This window comes from Triticum aestivum, chromosome 6D (assembly GCF_018294505.1).
Source record: "Triticum aestivum cultivar Chinese Spring chromosome 6D, IWGSC CS RefSeq v2.1, whole genome shotgun sequence".
Taxonomy (NCBI): domain Eukaryota; kingdom Viridiplantae; phylum Streptophyta; class Magnoliopsida; order Poales; family Poaceae; genus Triticum; species Triticum aestivum.
Genome location: NC_057811.1, coordinates 224,914,295 through 224,939,029, shown reverse-complemented (window position 1 = coordinate 224,939,029; position 24,735 = coordinate 224,914,295). Strand labels below are relative to the sequence as shown.

At 43.5% G+C, this 24,735-nt stretch overlaps 1 long non-coding RNA gene across 12 annotated transcripts; it reads left to right on the top strand.

Moving 5' to 3' along the window:
• Positions 1-17,848: 17,848 nt before the first annotated feature.
• On the top strand, positions 17,849-23,006 carry LOC123144518 (uncharacterized). Of its 12 annotated transcripts, none has more exons than XR_006471623.1 (10): positions 17,849-18,302; positions 18,503-18,607; positions 18,719-18,942; positions 19,020-20,140; positions 20,532-20,627; positions 21,123-21,239; positions 21,310-21,685; positions 21,787-21,866; positions 22,031-22,317; positions 22,552-23,006. It is a non-coding gene; the product is annotated as an uncharacterized lncRNA (long non-coding RNA). The 12 variants fall into 12 exon arrangements; XR_006471626.1 differs by having other exon boundaries at positions 17,851-18,302; positions 19,020-19,061; positions 19,179-19,276; positions 20,544-20,627; positions 21,123-21,685; XR_006471625.1 differs by having other exon boundaries at positions 17,851-18,302; positions 19,020-19,276; positions 20,544-20,627.
• The last annotated feature ends 1,729 nt before the right edge of the window (positions 23,007-24,735 follow it).

The window sequence follows — 24,735 nt, the reverse complement described above, 5'->3', positions numbered from 1 at the left end:
CACAAACCTTAGCTTCTCTCAACAAGCGTGATGGTTTCAGTAGGGAACGTGCCACCTTTGGGGACGAAACGATATCCGCTGCCTCTTATTGCTTTCAAAAAATTTCTAGTGTCAACATAGAACAACAGGAGTGTTGTGTTTACTTTTGGAATTTTTCGGGGTTCGTTTGGACATTTTTATACATTAACTGGGTTTTCTAGGCATTTCATGTGCATAATTCAAATTTGAACTACATGCACAAGCTCCAGTGCATATAAATTGGTTGAAAAATCAAATCTGTGTCCTTCGGGGCATGCTTAGGTCCCATGCAAGAAATGGGAATGAATTTCAAACACCAGGGCTCTGTTGATTGCCGGCAAAACGTTGAGATACTTTGTTTTTAAATTCTAGTAATTCCAAAACTCGTCTGAAATTCATGAAACTTGGCATGCTATAATGGAATGGCACCCGACATGCTGTGGTATTTTTCATGTCCATTTTGAGAGAAGGCGCACTCGAATAACAGCCAACAAAGGCATTTTGAAACAAATAGCTGCCACTGTAACATCTCAAACGTTTTGTATAATTTAAATTGTGTGCGTTCTGTTAACCATTCACGTGATGCCATGCCTCACTCTTTTAATGGCTAGGAGGTGCCGTGCGGACAGGTGCTTGAGTGCTTGACTAAACGAAAGGCGTGCGAGCTGTACTCCAATGCGGAGGCTCAACAGGAAGCGTGCGAGCTGTACGCCATGCAGGCTCACCGGGAAGCGAGCCCTTTGACTTCCATGGCCGCCTGCCTTGCTCGCATCCTCTCCATTAATGGCGCCCAAGCCGCAGTTTAATTCGGTTTTTAAATATAAAACACTCATCGCAAACGTTTTAGTTAGAACACCCGTATGCAAACCGACAGCTTCCCCAGGAAGCCAAGGGAAAATGTGCCGAGCAGGACTTGTGCAGCTCTTGATCGCAAACGTTTTAGATAGAACACCCGTATGCAAAGTGAGAGCTATGGTCTTCCCCCTTAAGTAGAGGGAAAATCTGCAGCGTAGGATTTGTGCATCCCTTCAACGCAAACGGTTGTTTTGGATGACCCGTGTGCAACCACGTACAAACAATTTGGTAAGATTTGCATCTGTCATATTGGGTATGTTGCCATTTGTCAAACTGGAAAGATTTGCATTTGTTGATCTAGTAACGTTGCCATTTGTCAATCCTTGTAACACTACGATTTGTCAAAATATGCAGCTAGAAATCACTAGCACTATCTAATTTTTGTAACTAAAATTCAGTAATTAAGCATGGATTTCATTCATAGATTAAGCAGTCGTTCTTAATTTATACAAACAGTTCAACTTGAGAGCTGAACCGACCAAACTTTTCCCCAATTGTTGCCAACCACGTACTGAAATAGCTAGTTCAACTATATATACTAGCTAATTTTAAGTACGTTGTACAGTTCTACCACACATCTATAGTCAGATGAACTGAACAAAATAGCCCCTAAATACTACTACTACCACGGAGGGGCTTTGTGCTACTTCCGGCAGCCTCTCCTCTGCCGAGCGCGCTCAGTAAGAGGCAGAGGAGCAGGAGGAGCCTACCGACGAGCTGGAGAAATGCAATACGGTGCCTGCCGCTGCTGCACGTTCAGCGACGCTCGCCAGCTCGAACGCCCACTGCCGCTCCAGACGATCCCTCTCGAAGCGGCCGGACTGCTCGTAGATCTCCTGATTCCTCTCCTCTGCGTCGGCATGTGCTGCGGCCACAGCTATGGTAAGGCTCTTTGCGTGCTCGACGAGGCGCTCCTCCTCCTCCCGCAGGAACTCGATGTAGCGCGCAAGGTCGCTGACGGACGTGCGGGCCTCCACCTCCGCCTCCCTCCTTCGGGCAGTGGTGGCGGAGCGGGCGATGATCCCGGTGGTGGACGGTGGGTTGGCGGCCACGGCGGCCGATGATGGGGTGGCGGCCACAACCACCACCTCCCGCCTTCAGGCCACGGTGGCGGAGCGGGTGATGGCCACGGTGGCCGGCAGTGGGGTGGCGGCCACGACAGCCACCTCCTACCTTCGGGCCGCGCTAGCGGAGCAGGAGATGGCCCTGGCTTTTGACGGTGGTGTGGCGGCAACGGCGGCCGGCAACAGCTGCCGACGGGCAGCGGCGACGGAGCGTGTGGTGGGTGTTTCACGCACACCCAACAGGGACGCCACGCACACTACACTATGTCGGGGACTGCGCCGCCGCCGCGGTGTAGCCTCCCAGCTGGAGCTGTCCTCTGATGACGGCGGAGTGGCTGAGCGACGACGACGGACCGGTGCCATTGGCGATTGTGCGAGAAGCAGACGAGATAAGCTACAGGGAGGGAGGGGAAGATGCGACACAAGACTTGCCGGCCGTGAGGGTTTCTATAGCAGGCCGGTAAGCATTGGGATTTTGGGGGATTTCACCGAGTCGGGCGGGAAGCTTGCGCGGGAACCTGCAAGGTTGCGTGGGAACGGGCTCACCGACGATTCATTGGCGCCACCGTTTGGCCAAAAGAACGCCCTCGCGCGCTGCGCAAGCTTGCGCTGTAAGCCGTCTGCGGCAGCGGCTTGACAAGACGTGCGAGAGGAGGACCAAAGGACACGTACACATACGGTTAATAAAAAAATGTTTGCGATTTAATTACCTACTATACCCCCGTCCTGGTTTATAAGTAGGATTTAACTAATAAAATACGAATGCATGTCGCCAAAGATTATATCGTTGGAGTTGTATTTGAACATAGTTTCCAGCTATACAATTGTTGTAACATGCATTAACACTTTTTTGGTTAATTTAAGGTTATATACCAGCAAGCATTTGCCCGCAACACACACGGCTTATTCCATCACAAACAGCTCAGATGGATCAACTGTATGCCACATATCGCACACGCAACTCTAATATGATTCGTGCTTGATGTCTCCGACATCGCTCGCACAGTTCGTCTTATTTGCCACGTATCACTGTGCCGGCCTCTGCTCGCGTCCCTCGGCAAGCTCTGCTCGCCGTTAGGCGCCACAGCATGTTGTGCTCGCCGTTAGGCGCCGTGGCGCGCTCTGCTCGCGTCCGTCGGCGCGCTCGGCTTGCGGACAGCTTCTCCTTGCGCGTTCAACTGCTATATGCATATATAAATGGTTGCTCGCCGTTGAGGCGACCGTGGAGCGCTCTGCTCACGTCCCTCTGCGCGCTGTGCCAGCGGTTGGGTGTGCGCACGATCACGTCGGGGGCCCCATATGCATGCGGTTGCACCGCGCGCGTTGCCACACGATGCAGTTACGTGCGACACGATGGAGTTACGCGCTGCAAATTAGAACTGCCATCAGGGCCTACCGATATTCCTGGCCGTCCGGCTTCCCCTTTAATTCCCGCGGCCATTATAACCTTAGTCTCTTCAACCTTTCGATCGCGCCCCACAACACAACAAGCACACCCACGACGACACATAGAGAGGGGATGTCTAGTGGCGCTCCAATGGAGTTCAGCGAGCATAGAGTGGAGACCCACGCGAGGGAGACAGATCTCTCAGTGGTGTACACCATCGACCCGACCGTGGTGGACGACTACATCAACAGCGTTGAGCAGTTGCTTGCTTGAGACAAGTACAAGGTGGTCAGCATCGACCTCCAGTACACCGTCGGTCGTCTCGGCATAGATCAGAAGGTTGCCGTCGCCCAGTTGTGTGTGCGCCATCATGTCCTCATCTACCACTGCTGCATGGCCACAGAGCCTTGCGACCATTTCAACAGGTTTGTCAACAGCACCGACTACAAGTTCGCCACGGTGGAAACCAAAGACGATGTAAATGCGCTCAGTGTTACTGGCTTGGCCTGCAAGAACCTTGTCGAAATCTGTGACCACTACAGGGTCTGGGGCAGCACGAAGAAGGACTCCCTGGTCGAACTCGCCTCGGCCATCATCTACCCCTACTACGAAAAGATGAAGCAGGATGCCCAGAGAACAAGTCCCCTATCCTGGCACAGGGCCTGGATGCGGCAACTGGATGAACCTCACCTCAGGTTCGCGGCCAAGAGCGTTTACACATGCTACGAGATGCACATGCGGATCGTTGACATGAGGAAGTGCCTCATTACCCAAATCGACGAGCCCGGATCGAGCCACAAGCAGAGCAAGCGTCACAAGAAGTAGATGATGATCAGATGATCGTTTATGCTAGTTAATCATGCATGTAATATATAGTTTACTTTATTGGTGTGTGGAAATGTCATGTGTGTAGTAGCCACCTATGTAATTATGCATGTAATAGTTTACTTTGGTGTGTACAAATGCCATGGTTGTAGTAGCCACCTATGTAAGTGGATGTTTAATTTGGTTATGCAAGCATGTCCTTATAAGTGTGTGTGTGTGTGTCTATATATATATATATATATATATATATATATATATATATATATATGTTGTTGTTCTGTATGCAATCCCATCGCACAACACACACGTCTTATTAGCCGCAACCGTTTGTGTTATTATCGGTCTTCACACACATTTCTGATTACAGACATGTTTGCCGCGTATCACACACATCTTGTTAAGTTGAACCGTTTCTGTTCTCATGTCTCAACGCAAACAGTTCATCCAAGTAAACTGCATGTCGTATATCGCACACACCTTCATCTGGCTGACCGTTTCTTTTGTGTTGCCTAATCACAAACAGTTCATCCGAGTGAACCGTATGTTGTATATCGCACACACCTCCATCTGGCTGCCTGTTTATTTTGTTCCTCCTCATCACAAACAGTTAATTGAACTGAATCGTATGCCCTGCATCGCACACGTAACTAAAATCTGAACCGTGTTTGATGGCTCCGCCATCGCAAACGTTTTGCACCTTTTTTGACGGGTTTTTTACACCACCGTTTGCGATTATGGCATCGCACACAGTTCCGTCGAAGGGTCTTTGATCATAGTGTCGCGTTAGCAGCATCCTGCAGTAGTGGTTCTGAGAGATTTAAGTTTTCCGAAGAAAATTTAAAACTCCCATTCACCCCCTCTGATAGACATACTTCGTTCCTACAATTGGTATCAGAGTAAGGTACTCCTTGACTCTACTCATTTTATTCTAACGACTTTGGAGTTTAAGTATGTCTTTAGTGAACTACAAGTCGCATCTCAAGATTCCCATATTCGATGGGACGAACTATCCCTTTTGGAAGGAGAAGATGAAGATCCGTCTTCGAGCAATAGATGATGATATGTGGAACGTGGTGCACGTCGGATTCACAGTTGTTATTCCTCAAGCTCCTACCAATGAAGAAAAGAAGCATATTCAACTCGATGCTCAAGCCAAAGATGAAATTGGTGGCCATCTCTATCGAGCACAATTCCTTCGGTATCGCCAGTGTGAAACTGCAAAGGAGTTGTGGGACGTTCTCGAGAAAATCAATGATGGAGTTTCAACTGAGAAGGAAGCTTGAATTGATACTCTTAGAGCGAAGTTCAATCGCTTCAAGCGCATTGGAAATGAGAGTTGTTAGCAAACCTTCGACCGCCTCAGTGACATAGCAAATGAACTTCAAGGGCTCGGCGCCAAAGATATCATTAACGATGAAGTTGTGAAGAAACTACTTCGATCTCTTGACAGTTCATTTGACACGCTTGTTGTGATGATTCGAGAGCGTCCTGATTTCAAAAGCATCAAGTCTACTGATGTTATGGAAAGACCGAACACTCACGAAGAACAAGAAGAAGAGAAGAGAGATATGTATGGCTCGACTCAACCCAAAAATCATGCTCTCAAAGCTGTGGCTGATTCCTCCTCAGATGGAAAGGCCGACGAAGATTCAGATGATCCAGAACGACTAAGCAAAGATCTCGCACTGATCACAAAACGATTCCAATGTTTCCACAAGAAGAGCCAGTTCCAGAAAAGAAGTTCAAGCAACTCTGGGGGTTCAAAATCTTCAAAACCTACCGGAGAATACACCTACTTCAAGTGCAAAAAGCCTGGACACTTCATTTCGGACTGCCCTCTCTGGGAAGCTGAAATTCGTGCTAGTGGGAGATAAGATTCAGGCAACTATCGAGGCCAAAGCAAGAGCAAGAATTACGACTCTGATGATGAGAAGAAAACAAAGAAGTTCTTCAAGAAGAAGGACAGCTCCACCTCAAAATCATCGTCAAGATCTTCCTCAAAGAATCCTTCCAAGTCCTCCTCAAACCGCAAGAATACTTCTTGCAAGGCCAAAGCATACATCGGCAAGGAGATGGATTCTGAAGAAGAAGAATCGTTTGCTTCCGAAGAAGAAAATGAGTCAGATGAGGACTCTGACTCTGGCATGGCTGGCATAGCATGCGCCTCTTCTCCTGCAACGAATTTCTTCGGGAACCCGTCAGGCGACGATGAAACTCCTGTCTACTGCTTAATGGCCAAGGCTTAGAAAGAAAAGGTACCCTCCAAACATCACAGCATTCACTCAAGTTATCAATATTCTTCTGATGAGGACGACCATGCTAAGTTGATCAAAATTGCCAACCTACAACAAAATTCTCTTGAAAAGATTGAGAAAACCCTTAGGAAATCTGAAGGGTTGTTGGTTGAGGTGATGGAGAAGAATCAGTCGTTGACCGAAGAGTATTCCACTCTCAAGTCACGAATGGATGAACTCACAACTCATCATTATTTTCTCTCAGCAGACCACGAGAGATTGACCTATGATTTCCTGAAAAGGAAACAGGAACTCGAGGCACTAAGAGAGGCTCATGAAGATTTGTCAAGAGAAAATTCTTTTCTCACGCAACAACTCAAAGAGAAGCCTGAAGTGTTTGAGCCACCATGCATGTTTAAAATGCCTTGAACGAAACAATGCTGAATCTAATGCTGAATCATGTGTGAGTGATAACCCCTCAGTCAAGGAAAATAGTTCTGCTTCTGATGAAAATGCTAGGTTGAAGGATCTTCTTCAGACAAGCATGTTCAAATCTCTCAAAGGACATCAAACCCTTTGCGATGTTCTGAAGAAATCTATTCTGCACAAAAATCCCAGAAAGGAAGGCATCGGTTTCGAAAGGAAACTGAATGAAAATGGCACGTACTGGGAACCACATTAATATCCTCAGACTATGTGGGTTCCTGCAAACAGCAAAACGCTTGACCCGACATTACTTTCGGGATATAACTCTCTCATTCATGAATATCCTGATGATGATTCCCTGGACAACTATAAGTTGTTCAAAGATCAACATGGTGAGACTGTTGCTCGCTATGTTGTACCAAATAGCATAAGTGGTCCCCAAAAGAAAGCCATTTGGGTGCCAAAGAAATTTGTTGATTCCTTGCCTATTTATGCTCATCTAACCATGCAGGCACAAAGGTTTTGACAGAATGAATATATGCATACATGATACAATCATTATGCTCATTTGTCTGGAAAGAATTTCAATGCCTACTCTTTCAATTATACTCGCTCCTCACCGAGTAACTATTATGCTTATCGAAAGAAAACATATCCTACTCGTTCATTTGTTTCGAAGCCACCTGCAAAGATGTGGGTGGTTAAGAAGGCCTAATTCTTCTGCAGGACTATGTCTCCGGGTGCACTGAATGGATTATGGACAGTGGATGCACTAGTCATATGATCGAAGACAAGTCGTTGTTTGTCGACCCCAACTTAACTGCTTCTCCTCTGAAGTATATCACTTTTGGTGACAATAAAAAAGGAAAGGTAATTGGGCTAGGTAAAATTGCGATTTCCAAGGACAAATCTATTGATGATATGCTACTTGTTCAATCCCTTAGATTCAATCTTATGTCAGTTGGCAAGCTATGTGATTTAGGCATGCTAGTCTTATTCTCTATTTCCAAATGCATTGTGTTCATGGCCTCTGACCATTCCTTCATCTTCGAGGGAATTAGAAAGGGTGATCTTTATATTGTAGATTTCTCTAAGGGCCCCTCAGTCCAAACTTGTTTGCTTGCGAAAGCAACCGAAGTTTGGTCGTGGCACCGAAGACTTGGTCATGCAGGTATGAGAAATTTGCAGACTCTGGTGAAGAAAAATCATCTCTGTGGCATTCCTGATGTAAAATTTGACAATAATCGTCTCTATGCTGCTTGTGGAGCTGGTAATTGGCAAAGAAGCATCATTCATCAAAGACAGCCATGACCATAACAATATCTCTGGAAATTCTTCATATGGATTTATTCGGTCCTCAAAATTATGCAAGCTCTGGTGGCAGTCACTATGGTCTGGTTATTCTTGATGATTTCTCTCGATACACTTGTGTATTCTTTCTCGAAGATAAGACTTGTACTCAAGGTATCTTCAAAAGCTTCACTAAGAAGGCCTGGAATGAATATGATGTGCGAATTACGCATGTCAGAAGTGACAATGGAACTGAGTCCAAAGATACTCACATTGCTGAATTTCTCGATGATCATGGTATCACTCATGAGTTCTCTGCTGCATACACTCCCCAACAGAATGGAGTTGTTGAACGAAAGAACAGAACTCTCATTGAAATGGCAAGAACAATGCTTAGTGAGTACAAAACTCCCATTCGCTTCTAGGTTGATGCTATTAATACTGCTTGTCATGTTATCAATCATGTTTATCTTCACAAGTTCCTTAAGAAAACTTCATATGAGCTTATCATTGGCAAGAAACTGAATGTTTCTTATCTACGTGTTTTTGGTGCACCTTGTTACATTCTTGATATGAATCATTCTTCCAAGTTTGCACCTAACGCACATGAAGGTTTTCTTCTCGGTTATGGCTCGAACTCGCATACTTATCGAGTCTATAACTCTCACCATATGGAAGTTATGGAAACGGTAAATGTGCGGTTTGATGAATCTAATGGATCTCAAAAGGAGCACTTGCCAAATGTGATAGATGAATGATACGTCTCCAACGTATCTATAATTTATCAAGTATTCATGCTGTTATATTATCATTCTTGGATGTTTTACAATCATTTATAGCAACTTTATATCATTTTTTGGGACTAACCTGTTGACATAGTGCCCAATGCCAGTTGCTGTTTTTTGCTTGTTTTTTACTTCATAGAAAATCAATACCAAATGAAGTCCAAACGCAGCGAAACTTTTTGGAGATTTTTGTGGACCAGAAGACATCCAATGGGCCAAAGAAGTACCAGAGGGGTGCCCCGAGGGGGGCACAACCCGCCTGGGCGCGCCTGGGGGCCCAGGCGCGCCCTGGTGGGTTGCGCCCACCTCGGTGGACTCCCGCACCGCCTCTTCGCCCTATAAATTCCCAAATATTCCAAAACCCCGGGCAGAACCCTAGATCAGAAGTTCCGCCGCCGCATGCCTCTGTAGCCATGAAAACCCAATCTAGGCCCCATTCCGGCACTCCGCCGGATGGGGAAATCATCACCGGTGGTCATCTTCATCATCCCGGCGGCCACCATGATGAGGAGGGAGTAGTCCACCCTCAGGGCTGAGGGTTTGTACCAGTAGCATGTGTTTAATCTCTCTCTCTCTCTCTCTCTCTCTCTCTCTCTCTCTCTCTCTCTCTCTCTCGTGCGCGTGCGTGTTCTTGAGATGTCATGATCTTGATGTATCGCGGGCTTTGTTAATATAGTTGGATCATATGGTGTTTCCCCCCTCTCTATGTTGTTGTGACGAATTGAGTTTTCCCTTTGAGATTTTGTTTATTGGATTGAATACTTTTATGGATTTGAGAGCACTTGATGTATGTCTTGCTATGAATACCCGTGGTGATAATGGGGTATCATATTGATTCACTTGATATGTGTTTTGGCACTCTACTTGCGGATTCCCGAGGTGACATTGGGGTAATCTATGCATAGGGGTTAATGCACGTTCTCGTCTTTGTTTCTTCGGTAGAAATCTTGGGGCACTCTTTAAGGTTCTTTTTGTTGGATTGAGAATTATGAATCTGAAATTGTTTGATGCACATCGTATAATAAACTCACGGATACTCGCGGTGACATTGGAGTATCTAGGTGACATTAAAGTTGGTTGATGTGTATCATATGGTGTTATTTTAGTACGAACTCTTGGTTAGATCGATCGGAAAGAATAGCTTAGTGTTATTGTAGTACGAACTCTAGGATAGATTGATCGGAAAGAATAGTTTTGAGGTGGTTGCGTCCCTACAAATAATTTCTTCTTATGTTCTCTGCTAGATAGGAACTTTGGAGTGATTCTTCATTGCACGTTGAGGGATGGTTATATGATCCAATTATATTAGCATTGTTGAGAGATTGCACTAGTGACAGTATGAACCCTAGGCCTCATTTTCAAGCATTGCAATACTGTTTGTGCTCACTTTTGCTACTCGTTACCTTGCTGTTTTTTATCATTTCCATTACAAAAATCAATATCTACTATCATTACTACACTTGTATCACCATCTCTTCGCAGAACTAGTGCACCTATACAATTTACCATTGTATTTGGTGTGTTGGGGACACAAGAGACTTTTTGTTATTTGGTTGCAGGGTTGTTTGAGAGAACCCATCTTCATCCTACGCCTCCCACAGATTGATAAACCTTAGGTCATCCACTTCAGGGAAAATTGCTACTGTCTACAAAACTCTGCGCTTGGAGGCCCAACACGAGTCTACAAGAACAATTTGTGTAGTAGACATCAATGAACCGCTGATATAGGATGCTATTCGTCAAATGGCCATTGGGAGCGTCAAGCCTGTTGAAGGAAATGCACCTGAGTCATGTGATGACGATGCTCCCATGACTCGAAAGCAGAACTCGTCAAGCCACTGCCGAAGCAAATGCTCCTCCGAATGTAAATGGGAATCAAAATTCAAATGCCAATCAAAATGGCCATCCTTAAGGGAATGATGACACAAATGCCGATGCTGATGATAATGACCATCACGAAGAATATGCTCATCCTCGTGTGGCAAATCGAGTTGATCCATCACTAATTCTCGATGAAATTGAGAATCCAGGTTATCGACCCACAACTGGTTCGCGCACTCGTTTGGCTAACTATTGTGGTCGTTTCTCCTTTGTTTCATTGGCAGAACCTACCAAATACAAAGAAGCCATGAAGGTTCCGGATTTGATGAATGCCATGCAAGAGGAGTTGGTGCAATTCAAATTGAATGATGTATGGGAACTGGTTGACAAACCGAATCCCAAGAAGCACAATATCATTGGCACAAAATGGATTTTCCGCAACAAGCAAGATAAAAATGGTATTGTGGTAAGAAACAAAGCAAGACTTGTTGCTCAAGGGTACAAACAGGTAGAAGGTATTGATTTCGGTGAAACATATGCTCCAGTTGCACGCCTTGAGGAAATTCGCATTCTTCTTGCTTATGCAAATTACAATGATATCTTGCTATATCAAATGGATGTGAAAAGTGCTTTCCTCAATGGTGAAATTGATGAGGAAGTTTATGTTAGACAGCCACCTGGCTTTGAACACCCTGGGTATCCTAACAAAGTTTTTAGGTTGACGAAAGCTTCATATGGGCTAAAGCAAGCTCCTCGAGCTTGGTATGACACCCTGAAGAAGTTTTTGCTCGACAAAGGGTTCGAACCAGGATCCATAGATCCCACACTTTTAACTCGCGCAGTTGACAATGCTTCACTTCGGCTGTACTAACAATGCTTGCAGCTTGGAATTCGGAAAAATGATGTCTGATAAATATCAAATGTCCATGATTGGTGAACTCAAATTCTTTCTAGGACTGCAAATTCCTCAACAAGCAAATGTCATTTTCATTCTTAGGAGAAACATCTAAAGGAATTTCTGAAGAAGTTCAAAATGCAAGACTCCAAAATGAAGGGCTACAAAACTCCAATGCCCACGAATGGTAAGCTAGATGCAGATGTGTACGGTAAGGATTATGATCAGAAAGCCTAACATTCGATGATTGGATCTCTTCTTTACCTATGTGCATCTAGACCTGACACTATGTTGAGTGTTTGCATGTGTGTCTGCTATCAAGTTGCATCGAAAGAATCACATCACCAAGCGGTCAAGCACATTCTGAGATATTTTGCTCACACCCCCACCATAGGTTTATGGTATCCTAAGGGAGCACAGTTTGATCTTGTTGGATATTCAGACTCAGATTGGGCTGGTGACTTGGTTGATAGGAAATCTACCTCGAGGACATGTCATTTCCTAGGTAGATCATTGGTCTGTTGGTCTTCAAGGAAGCAGAATTGCGTATCACTTTCTACGGCTAAGGCCGGATATATTGCTGCTGGATCTTGTTGCACTCAGTTATTGTGGATGAAGTAGACACTGAAGGATAATGGCATCAAGGTCAAGCATATACCTCTGTATTGTGATAATGAGTGTGCCATCAAAATTGCACACAACCATGTGCAACATTCTCGCACGAAGCACATTGCCATCAGACATCATTTTATTCATGATCATGTGGCACGAGAGGATATTGTCATCAATCACGTCAAGACCGAAGATAATCTCGCTGATATTTTCACCAAGCCTCTCGACAAGAAAAGATTGTGTGCATTATGGTGTGAGCTAAATATCCTAGACTTCACAAACATGCAGTAAGATGGACTTGGCACCCGCGCTAACACTTCCACTTCTTAGATGGAATGGGTGCATAACACTTGAAGAGTTTGAAAATTTCGACAAAGTGAAATTTTCTTTCTGAGAGTTAATACATTAATGAAGAACTAGACTAACCGGGTGCCACAATAATTGTGCGACGCTCGGGGTCATACAGTTCTTATACGGTGGGTTATGCCACCACAATTTTCGTTCGTTGTTTTTCTCTTCGTTTCGACGGATTTGGTTTCTGTCCGAATGCATTTCTCTCCTAGCTATTTGCTCGTGTGCTTGTGTTCTTCTGAGTGTAATGCCTAGGACCCTGTGTTTCTATCTGATTTATCTCTTCCATTCTATGTTGTTCTGTTGCAAATGCTCAATTTTTATCTGGAACGAAACTTATCTGGTGTCCTTGACCACGATTTTGATTCGGTCCAAACTTTAATCTGTTTTGGCGAAAGTCGTCCAAAATTTGGGTGTTCCCTCCTAGGTCTGGACCATGATCTTTGACGGTTGCCATGTGCAACACATCTACTGCCAATCCATCCAATCCGTTGAATCACAATCATCTCTGTCTAGAGATCGTACAATCAGAAACCTCGGCGTGTGGTTATTTTCTTTCGCCTATATAAACCGTGTCGCTCCCTTCTTCCTCCTTTACTCTCTTTCTCCTCGCTCTCTCTCCACAGGAACCCTTGCTGCAGTGCTCCACCTTGAGCTCGACGTCGACGACCCCTTTGCCGCTTAGCTCCTGGAAAGAGGTCACCGGAGTCATTCCACGCCGTCGCAGGACAGCTTCTTCCTCGCGCCACCGTAGTTGCTGCACGTCACCAAGCTAGGGTACATGTAGTTCGTACTCGGACTTCCATCCTTCATGATTCGAGTTCGTCCGCGGTTAATTTTCTCCAATTTTACTGCATACCTTAGATCTAGGTTATTACTTCTCTAGTGCGGATGTGGTTTGTAGTTATTCGTCGCATCTGAATCCGTTAGATCTAGGGTTTGTGTTATGCTTCGCTCAAATAAAATTCCTAGCTTGCTGACTAGTATTCTTCATCAGATCTACTAGCTCGATCTATATGTTTCATTCTTTCGAAACATCTCTCAAAATCAGTATCTGATTCTTCCTCAAAATGTTTTTGTTTGAGAAAACTTTCTTTATGAGCATTTGTGACCCTATCTCAATTTTCCCTCGTACCTATTCTCTTTCTCAGGTAAATGCAGTCTGTTGAAGATTTTGCTAAGAGACATAGTATGGCTGATGATGAAGAGGCCTTCATGGGAACAGCTGACAAATCAAAAGCGCCAAAAGGCCCAACGGTAGGCCCATCCACTAGCAAAAGAAAAAGAGACAAACAAAACGCAAATGAACCCATGGGGCGACTGTCGCGAGATTGGGCTCATACGGGCCGGTGAACCTCAGCAAAGGCCTCCACCACCTCTTGACGCTCATGAATCATTCATCAAGACTCCATATTTTTATCCTGAAGAAAAAGCAAAGCGTCTAAAAAATGTTGAAAAGCGTGCCAAGAAGGCAGTAAAAGATTAGGCCAAGGAAGAGGAAAATCGTCGTCTTATCAAATCAGACGTCGAGAAGAAAACGGCAGAAGGAAAAGATGAACGTCGAACAAAGAACAAACATGATCCAAACTCTGCTGCTCTGAAGAAAAAGAGTGCCCCCAGGAAAAGCCCTACGAAGCCAGCTAAACCTGAAAGTGATTCATCTGACCAAGATGATCCTCCGCTCACCTGAGAAGAAACTGATGCAACTCTCTCCAAACAAGTGAATGTCACCACATCCACTATTCTGCCCGATCTTCGAGCAAGTGTAGTCTCAGTTGCACCTCCGAAGAAGAACCCGTTGAAGAGAAAAACCCCTGCAACCATTGTCACAATGGTTGACAAAGTAAACACATAACCTCATCCTGATGCAATTAACTTGCAAGCCCCTGTTGGCACAGCTAAGCCTGGAGAAAAGATTCCGAAAGAAAAGGAGAAGCAGGTCAAAGCCCCTGCTGCTAAGCAAAAGGCTCCCCATGTTGATGTTGTGAAAGAAAATGCTGCCAAATTTGCTTCGAAACTGACTCAACCTTTGGCTTTTATGCCTCCCACCAAAGTAAATATGGCAAGACTGCTCCCTCTGCTCAGGCTGCTGCACAGATTGAAAATGACTCTGATGCACCTCAGTATTTTGATCATCCGTTCATCATGGAGCAGCTGGATGGATTTTTTGAAGATTTGTTTGATGGAGAAGTGGCATCTTTGCCAATTCCCTCTGAAGGTATTTCTCAAGCGTCTGATCTGATCCAAGATATGAGAAATTATCGGTTGAGATCAATGAGCTCACTGCACAGCTCAAGGAGCTTGACAACCGAATGAAAGATACGAAATCCAAGTTTGTCATCAAGGAGATTGAAGAATCTTATGAGGATGTGAACAAGGTTCTGACAATTCTTCAGCACAGGAGGCTGTGATTTTATTCGGATCTGGATCAAATCGTTCGCAAGATTTGTCTTGATCACCAAGCCAAAGTGAGTGGTTATAATGATCTGGTCAAAGGGCACATTGATCCATCGAAGCAGAAGAAGAAGATTGCGAAGAAAAATGCTCCTCCTCCTCCAGAAGCTAATACACAGAGAGAAAATTCTCCTGTACAAGCAAGTCCTTCGGCTACTCATGAACCAGTTGCAAATGCGTCATCTTCTCCAAGGCCAACTAAAGTAGTGCATGTGGCTTCTCCAGCTCATGAAGCAAACTCTTCTCAGCACCAAGTGTCCGAAAAAGGTGAAATTCCTCGGTCTGAACAACAAGCTTCTCCTGACCGCATTGAACCAAATGATTTGGTTCCACCCTCCGCTCATTCAACTACATCTGAAGCAATTCCACAACAAACCACAATGACTGATTAAGTTTACGCGCCTGACTCAGCCCCTGAACAAGTGTCAAATCCCTCTCCTTTGAGGATCTCACTCGACACTGCACGATCAACCTCAGATGTTGATCCTTCTGCAGCAAAATCATCGTCAGTTCATCATTTAGATTTTTTCATCTATGGCAATGAAGTGGTTTCTGTTGAAGATGAACTCAAGTACCCTTATCCTCACGAGCAACTGCCATTGTTTTCCATCGGCGTTGGTGTCAAAGGGCCTCTATTCACCAGAAATAATCATCTAGTTTTCTTTCAAGAAAGTCCTTACAGCAAGTCCCCAGTACGTCTGAATCTCGTCGGTTCTAGACTTAGGAACATGCAATATACTATTCATGTATTCTTTATGACAGCCTGAAGATTTTCCCTCATGAGTTCCCAGACTTTGCTGCTATGAAGAACATCAGCTGTTTCAATCAAATTATGCAAGACATCGAAGACTTTGGTCTCACGCATGTCTTAGGCTATCAGCATCCATGGAACAGGGAGATTATTCTTTAGTTTTATGCAACATTGTATATCTCCGGAGATGAGTCAGATAGCACAAAATGGATTATAGAATGGATGATAGAAGGAAAATGAATCAAATGCTCTGCTATGGACTTTGTATCTCACTTTCATTTCCCTCGGTTTGAACATGGCAAAACTGAGATTTGGGTTCATAACATTGATGCAATCACTGATGAAGATTTCCGATGCACAATGGATGAAGACAAAATTCGTGACTACAATGGTCCTCCCCTGCCTGAGCACTTTACATTCGACAATCAGACGTTATATCACATTCTCACATACACCCTCTGTCCGCTGGCTAGGATGAATATTGATAATGCTATCTCTGATGTTCTTTGGAACACCATCCCCGCCATCTCACAAGGGTATATCTTCGATGTCGAAGACATGTTTTTGCGCATACTAATGGATTCAGCTTAGTGTCCAAAAATGATCAAAGTATTTGCGCCTTGGATTAAAAAAGTGGTTGACTATGCAATGAACACCGAATATCTTGCCAAGGTCAGCCATAAAAGCTTCATTCCTCCTATGCGTGATACGCTGAAAGTAATGGAAGATTTCTCTTCGGGCAAAGCTACAACGTCAAGTCCTGATTATCATACTACCTTCAATGGACCCAAGCTACCTAAACGTGATCATCTGCCGAACACTCAACCTCCTTCACATCTTGAAGTGAGCATGCATCTGCTAAATGGCATGTCCGATGCTCGCCATTCTGATTGCTTCTTAATTGTACAGGTTGAATAGAAGCCAGAATATCCTGGAAGACTTGGTGACCTCACATTATCTTTGTATAGCATAAAAAATGAAGAAACAAAGAAGCAATGTTCCAGTAAATTTGCAGAGGTGAAATATTAACGCCAGTTCAAGTGCACCGGCCTCGATGGCAAGAGACCACTACCATCAGCTTTGCTTCCTCTTTTGCTTGTCTGGTTGCTAGGTTGGTGGTTCATCTTTCTTTTTTATAGCAACCTACATATTTCTATACCAAGAATTTGTTTCTGAATCAACATCTTAGTTGTCTACACCGTTTTCTGAATCAACATTTTAGTTGTTTCTGAATCAACGTTTTAGTTGTTTCTGAATCAAGATCTTAGTTGTCTACATCTGTCTACACCGAGAGCTTGTTTCTGTATCAATCAACATCTTAGTTGTCTACATCTATCTACACTGAGGGCTTGTTTCTGTATCAACATCTTACTGATACATCGGTTAAAGATGGAAATTATTTTTGCTTTGATTTCTGAATCAAAATCTTAGTTGTTTACACCGTGAACTTGTTTCCTTTCATTGCAGGGAAGGTGTTAGCGAAGGCCGATTTTGCCAGGTCTTGCTTTATCAAATGGATGCAGAGTAGCTGAATGGAAGCCGCAAATCTCACTTTCACTTAGAAGAGGTATATGTTTCATGCACAGAAATTCTAATAAATTTACTGCAATAACCGTGCGATGTCTCCTTGCTTCATAAGGTATCATGTTTTTTCATGATCTTTAGTACTTGTGAGTAACTGAGATTGGTTTGCTTATTCTACTATTTCCTTTGAGTAATACCAACTTGACTTGGTTTATGATGTTACTAGTAGTCTGAAGCTTTTATAGAAGCATTTGTGTATTCTCGAGCTTAGGAGTAAGGAGTTCAAGTAGCAGTGATAGAATTTTGTGATCTGCCATGGTGTACCAATAATGAGGCTGGGCAACTCGGCCAACCAGCGCTCCCCCGATTCGGGCATTCGATGGCCGTCCGATCTGCCTACTGGCGCATTGGAGCCGTGGGATTTTCACCTATAGTAAAACCTGATTTTACCTTGCCGTCGTTTTCCTACGCCAATGGCGAGTGGGCTCGACTCACGCGTTCCTTGACTGGGTCAGCCGTGTCAATGTGCAGAAGGATTTACCCATCGGCTCCTTGCGCGCCGCGCGTGGGATGTGCGTTGGGGTGAACCCTAGCCCCCCAATCCACAGCCGCCACACCCTCCCTCCTCCTCCTTCCCTAGTTCGCCACCGCACTCCTTTCCCTCCTCCCTCATCGCCAAACCCTCCGCCCAGGTCCGCGCGCTCGTCCTGTCGTCTCATGCACCATCGCTGCCGGCCCCTGCCATGGTGTTGCGGTGCTCTTCCTGCCCCCCTCGCGTCCGACCTCACCAGGTCCTCGATGCCAGCCTCATCGGCTTGCTGCGGCGGCCGCTCTCGACGCCGTCCTTGCGACCCGACAGCGGCAAACCCGAGGGCCGGCGGCTCATGTGGTGGTGTAGCGGATGGCAGCCTCAGCGGGTGAGCAACGGAGACTGCACCTGGTGCACGAGCTCGCACCCCAATGCGTCCGTGCTCGAATAGCTCGCATATTCACGGCCACCAAATACGTAGGTGAGTCCCCAATCATCTCTCTCCCTCCATGGCCCTTTCCCCTACCTTCCCTCCTCACTTGACGGCATCTTGCTCTTGTTTCTAGGGTGAATCCTAATCTATACACATAAGACTGCTAATTTCATTTACCCATAGTATGTAATCAGTAGTGAGATGCATAAATCTTACTCGTACATGACATGTTGATTAAATTTTGACAGGCCAGTAGTTAAATTTTCTACAGATGAGTCCTTGTCGGATGGATGGTGACTAACGAGATGCACTTCTTTGACACAAGTAATTTTAATAAAGGGATTGTGTACAAGGTAAGATTACTAGGTATAGCTGCAATGCAGCTAGCAAGTGCTCCAGAATTTCATGTTGCTAGATTTGCCCCAGAGGCAAATGTATGACTTACTTGCTGTTGACTTTCGCAGTGTTCAGATCTTTTCTTGTGACAAGGATGCACAAAATCAAGTTTTTTGTCGGTAGGAGCTTTTTTCGATGTCCAACTGTTGAGTTCCACTTCCACTGGAACAAGGGGTCTACTGGACTTCTTATTGTTTCCCAACCTGATGTGGATAAAATCAACGAGAGTATTATGGTGAAACCAAGTTGCACTACTTGACAAGTAGGGCCTTTGAAGGAATTGTTCCTCTCAGTAAGTTCTTAGTTTTTGATATTCTTTAGGAGACTGTTTTTTAATGTCTGGTCGTTAACTCTATCAGTAATTTGCAGAAAAGGAAGGGCCAGTGCATGATGTTCAGTGATCTTCTTTAGGTTCCGATTTTTTTGTGATCTATGGATATATCCTTACATAGTCCTTACATGAACCATAACATTTCTGATTTAATGTCTTTGTATTCTACAACTGTTCCTTGACTGAATCTCGGTTAGGCCTGCCAGAGCAATAATATTCAGCCAAAAATGCAATCCTCTTCACGAGCTTGGTGAAGGCCATTATAATACGATAAGATTGAATCCCGAAGGGCGATGTATCCTTTCATTAATTTTATCAGCCAGTCGTGCTATGTTCTTTGGTCTGAATGGGTGTAGATATATATGCACACCCTTCTGTTATACTCCCTCCGTTCCTAAATATAAGTCTTTTTAGAGATTTCAACAAGTGACTACATACGGAGAAAAATGAATGAATCTATACTCTAAAATATGTCTACGTACATCCGTATGTTATAGTCCATTTGAAATGTCTAAAAAGACTTATATTTAGGAACGGAGGGAGTAGTTTGGTTATTAGCATAGCAATATGCGTTTAACAAATTGTTAATGTTCTGTTATTGCTTGCTTTCGTGTAAGAAAAAAAATCATGTTTAGCTTGGTGATATCCTTTGACCCAAATTTCTCCACCAATTATTGTTATATTTGGACCTGGTAATTCGCTGGGTAATATTGTCACTAAAATTTGTATTAGACAATAGCCTTAACAGTTAGAATGAGTAAACAATCTGATTGGGGAAGTCTTGTCTGGTTTAAGAGAGCCTATGACAGACTACAAAAGCAAAAAAGGGCATGCTTTGATATTTCTTTATGTGGTTGCCACATAGCTCACAGTTTTTTTTTCCAGCTTTCTGGGACTATTCAGAAAAGAAATTAGTAGGGAAAACAAAGGCTGAATGGCATGTCCGATGGTCGCCATTCTGATTGCTTCTTAATTGTACAGGTTGAATAGAAGCCAGAATATCCTGGAAGACTTGGTGACATTGCTGACCTCACAATATCTTTGTATAGCATAAAAAATGAAGAAACAAAGAAGCAATGTTCCAGTAAATTTGCAGAGGTGAAATATTAACGCCAGTTCGAGCGCACCGGCCTCGATGGCAAGAGACCACTACCATCAGGTTTACTTCCTCTTTTGCTTGTCTGGTTGCTAGGTTGGTGGTTCATCTTTCTTTTTCATAGCAACCTACATCTTTCTATACCAAGAATTTGTTTCTGAATCAACATCGTAGTTGTCTACACCGGTTTCTGAATCAACATTTTAGTTGTTTCTGAATCAACATTTTAGTTGTTTCTGAATCAAGATCCTAGTTGTCTACATCTGTCTACACCGAGAGCTTGTTTCTGTATCAATCAACATCTTAGTTGTCTACATCTATCAACACTGAGGGCTTGTTTCTGTATCAACATCTTACTGATACATCAGTTAAAGATGGAAATTATTTTTTGCTTTGATTTTTTGAATCAAAATCTTAGTTGTTTACACCATGAGCTTGTTTCCTTTCATTGGAGGGATGGTGTTAGCGAAGGCCGATTTTGCCAGGTCTTTATCAAATGGATGCAGAGTAGCTGAATGGAAGCGGCAAATCTCACTTTCACTTAGAAGAGGTATATGTTTCATGCACAGAAACCTAATAAATGTACTGCAATAACTGTGCGATGTCTCCTTGCTTCATAAGGTATCATGTTTTTTCGTGATCTTTAGTACTTGTGAGTAACTGAGATTGGTTTGCTTATTCTACTATTTCTTTTGAGTAATACCAACTTTACTTGGTTTATGATGTTACTGGTGGTCTGAAGCTTTTATAGAAGCATTTGTGTGTTCTCGAGCTTAGGAGTAAGGAGTTAAAGTAGCAGTGAATGAATTTTCTGATCTGCCATGGTGTTGCACTCTTATGGATCTGCTGCTGAAAAATGATCCTTAACTTCATTATCTATCTTGATTGATGCATGTCTTTTCGTGAGGGTGGGTTTGGAGATTGCATCGACTTCTATTTGCATTTGCTTTTGTCTTTAGAGTTCCAAATCAGATTTCAGTAAATGCACTGAGTTTGGAGCTCAGAATTTTCTGAACGTTGACATAATGTATATCTATTTTTTCAGTTGAGCCGGGGCTGCGGATGGTCAGTGCATAAATTATATTTGGCAAGTATGTTTATTTGGCAAGTTTGATATACTGTTCTGCCTTGAGACCACTCACTGTCCATAAGCTTTCAGAAGGTCTGTGCATAAAATATATTCTCACTCTCCATGAAACACACTCTGACTAACTTAGTATTTTCATTAGCAGATCCTTGCATCACAACATGCCAGACATTCAGACAAAGCTATTTATCTATGGTCTACTCTATAATCTACTACTGTCACCTTATACCACAGAATAATCATATGAATCAGTTATCCTCGACTACTGTTATGACTTGCTTTTGGTATATCATGCTACCTTTGAACTAGGCGAAGCAAACCTTTCACCATGTGTACTCCCACTTGCTGCTACATTTTCTATGAGATGCACCCAGGAGAAAATAGAATACCGAATAGTATCTCCTTCAAAATTTGCCAACTGAGGTGTCTCGTTGCTTACGGATATGCAAGCCTGCTTACATCACCCAAGATCTCCTTCTCCTGGTCCAGGCAATCACACATGATGAAACCACTCATTTTAGGTTAGTCCGTGGCATCCGTATCTATTTCCTTTAGATGGTTCTCCTGTGTGATGGTTAAAAAATATAAGGTTTGCCGTGTGATATTGCTTTCTTTGGTGTAGTGGTATACCATATTGTGAGCAATCAGGAACAAAAACAGGAGGGTTAATTGTCACAAAACGGTGCTGCATATTTTTCAGAAGTACGTCCACCTTCTGCACAATGCCCTTGCATTTGTTTTCTTATCAAATAAGTTTCTTTCTGTAGAATTTGTTCAGTTCTTGTCTCACTCACACCTCAAAATGCAAGTTTGGGAGCGCGGTGCTCGTATAACTGATATCCCTTTGATCTTCATTACTTTTGCAGGATATGCATTGTGATTGAACATGAGAAACCCTTTACCTCCCTGCATTATCTTTATATGTTATTAAAATGTTACACATGTTTTGGTCCTCCCAAGACATTATTAATCCATAATGTAAATAACTCTGATGTATGATGATTTTCAGTGAGATATCCTTTTATCTCCAGGCATTTCTTTCATGTAGTGGATATACAAAATAAACTGTAGGAGCAAATGTTGCTTGTGGGACTGGTGCTTGTGTAGTTGTTGCAACTGTTCTTGAGAGCCGAGCTGAATGTATCTGAAAAAGGTTTGTGCTTCGTCATTTTTCTCTTTCGACGACAAAATAATTTCTCATTTCAAAACACTTAGTATGTCATCATGGCCTTTCTTAAGGGTGTTCAGGCATTTTCTTTCCTTCTATAAATTAGTGGTCTTCTATTTATGTTGTGAACCCCAATATGGCATCTCGCCATTCCCCACGATCCACATGTTAACTTTGGATTTATTTAATGATAATATGATATCAACTGCCTTTCTTCAGGATAATCTGACACCTAATAAGGATCAGGAGAACAATAGAGATGCTAAGAGGAAACCTTTTGGGGTTAAGGATATAAACAACAAAATGGCTTATTAGGCCGAAGAGAGCTCAAGGGGTGTCTTTTGGTTCTTGAAGGCCTGCACTTTCCTGGTGGAGTAGCATCAAAATAGTTCAGAGGCTTTAAAGCTACTTAACTTCACGTAGTTAGGATCAATTCTTTGTTTCGGTTTGAAGTACCCTCCAGTTCCTCCTATTTGATTGAATAAACAGAAGGCACATGGATTGTTACGAGTGAAGCCATCCATAGAAGTCGATATATTAAAAATCCAATATGAGGAATTCAAGATATAGAGAAATGCTATTGTTCTTTTGCTAATTAGTTGCTTGACCAAATGTACTGTAAATGATGTTATTATTCTTCAAGATATAGAGAAATGTTATTGTTCTTCATTGTAGAGAATGATATCCATCCCAATTATTGATATGATGGAAGTACTACTTAGGAGTTTTGTCTCTGACCGAATGAAGCTGTTGAGGAAGAAGGGATAAATAAGTGCCGAGGAAGAAGGGATAAATAAGTCGCTCGATTCATGGGCCGGACTGGCTGCCATACGATTGCTTTCAAATATACATGCGTCTAAGTGGCACATAAATACTCTCTTTTTTCAAACACACAAAAACAAAGTTGATAGAAACACTACTCTTTCTAAAATAGCATAAGACCTCCTTAATTGGTTTTATACATGGTGTTAAGTATACATATGTTCTTAGGCAAAAAGATATGTACTTTTTTTATTTAGAGAAGATTATTGAAAAATACATATATTTTCAACTTGATGTGGTTTTGGATGAGACTCCATCCTATCAAAGTAAAAAGTGCATGTACATATTATTGTAGAAAACAAATATATATTATTTTTATTAAAAGGGGTTAAATTTGTTACATATGTGCATGCTCATAACTAAAACAACAAATACATGTATTTTTACAATGCGCACATGGATTAAAAAAAGATGCATGTATTTTCAGTGGCATGATTTTGAATGGGACTTTGTGCTACCAAATTAGAATGTGTATACACATCTCATTATAGACAATAAAATGCCGTTGTTTCATACTAAAGGGGATTAGATTTCGTTCAAATAGAATTCTATGCTACCAAACTTAAATAGAATTATACTTAGTTTTTCCCAACTAAGAGAGATTAAAATTATTGTTATATATGCTTGCCCGTAACAAAATCAACTAAACCATGGATTTCTTTTCATCGCTAACATGGAATTAACAGGTCTCTGCGCCATTTGGCGCAACAGGTCCACTAGTTCATACTTAAACATCACATGACCCTATTGAACATTAGATTTTTGCATAACTTAAATAATTAAACACGACACTACTAAACCACGACATGGCAAAAGCTACTGCAACAAAGGGTACGGGTTGGCAAGCTAGAAAAGGTAAGATTTGCTGATAGGATGTTGCCTCACATGTCATGGACGGGATCCTTCCAGTTGGAAGAGCACGGACCCATGGTGCGCTCTCTGATGTCACAGACGGGCTGTTTCACCTTGGAAGAACCTTTGTGAGTGCCCTCCTCGTGCTCGTGGTCGATGAGATCTGACTTGGCTATTGAGATCCCAAGCCGCCGCCGTAGAACGTGTCCTTCAGAAATAACAAAATGGGCTCGATGGCGTACAAGGATCGCAAATCCTTGACCGCGTGGCAGAGGAGATCAGTGGCAGGGCAATCGAAGAGAACGGCGACGGTTGAACCAGAGGGGTTGGGGATGGACCACTTAACCTGTGACATGGCCCGCGTGAAGCCGTCGATGTCGATGAGCTTGATGTCGTGGCCAGCTTTCCCGAGATACAGTAATACGCTAGCCCACTGACGTGACGCCTTCGGCATGGCAACGTAGTCAACGTCTTCGCCGGCTTCAGCGGCGAGGTGTTCCTCCGAGATCGACAGGTCAGGGCGAACGGCGGCCACCTCACCAACGTCCGCCAGAGAGGCCATGATAAACCTCTTCTTCGCCGAACGCTCATCGGGCTCCCCGGGATACGTGGTCGAGCTTAGGCTGCGACATTCTGGAGCAAGGATGTGGATCTGGCGGGGAGGGACACCGCATGCCTCATCTAAAAACTCAGGGGAGTGGGGCGACGTTGTGGGAATCCCTGGGTAAC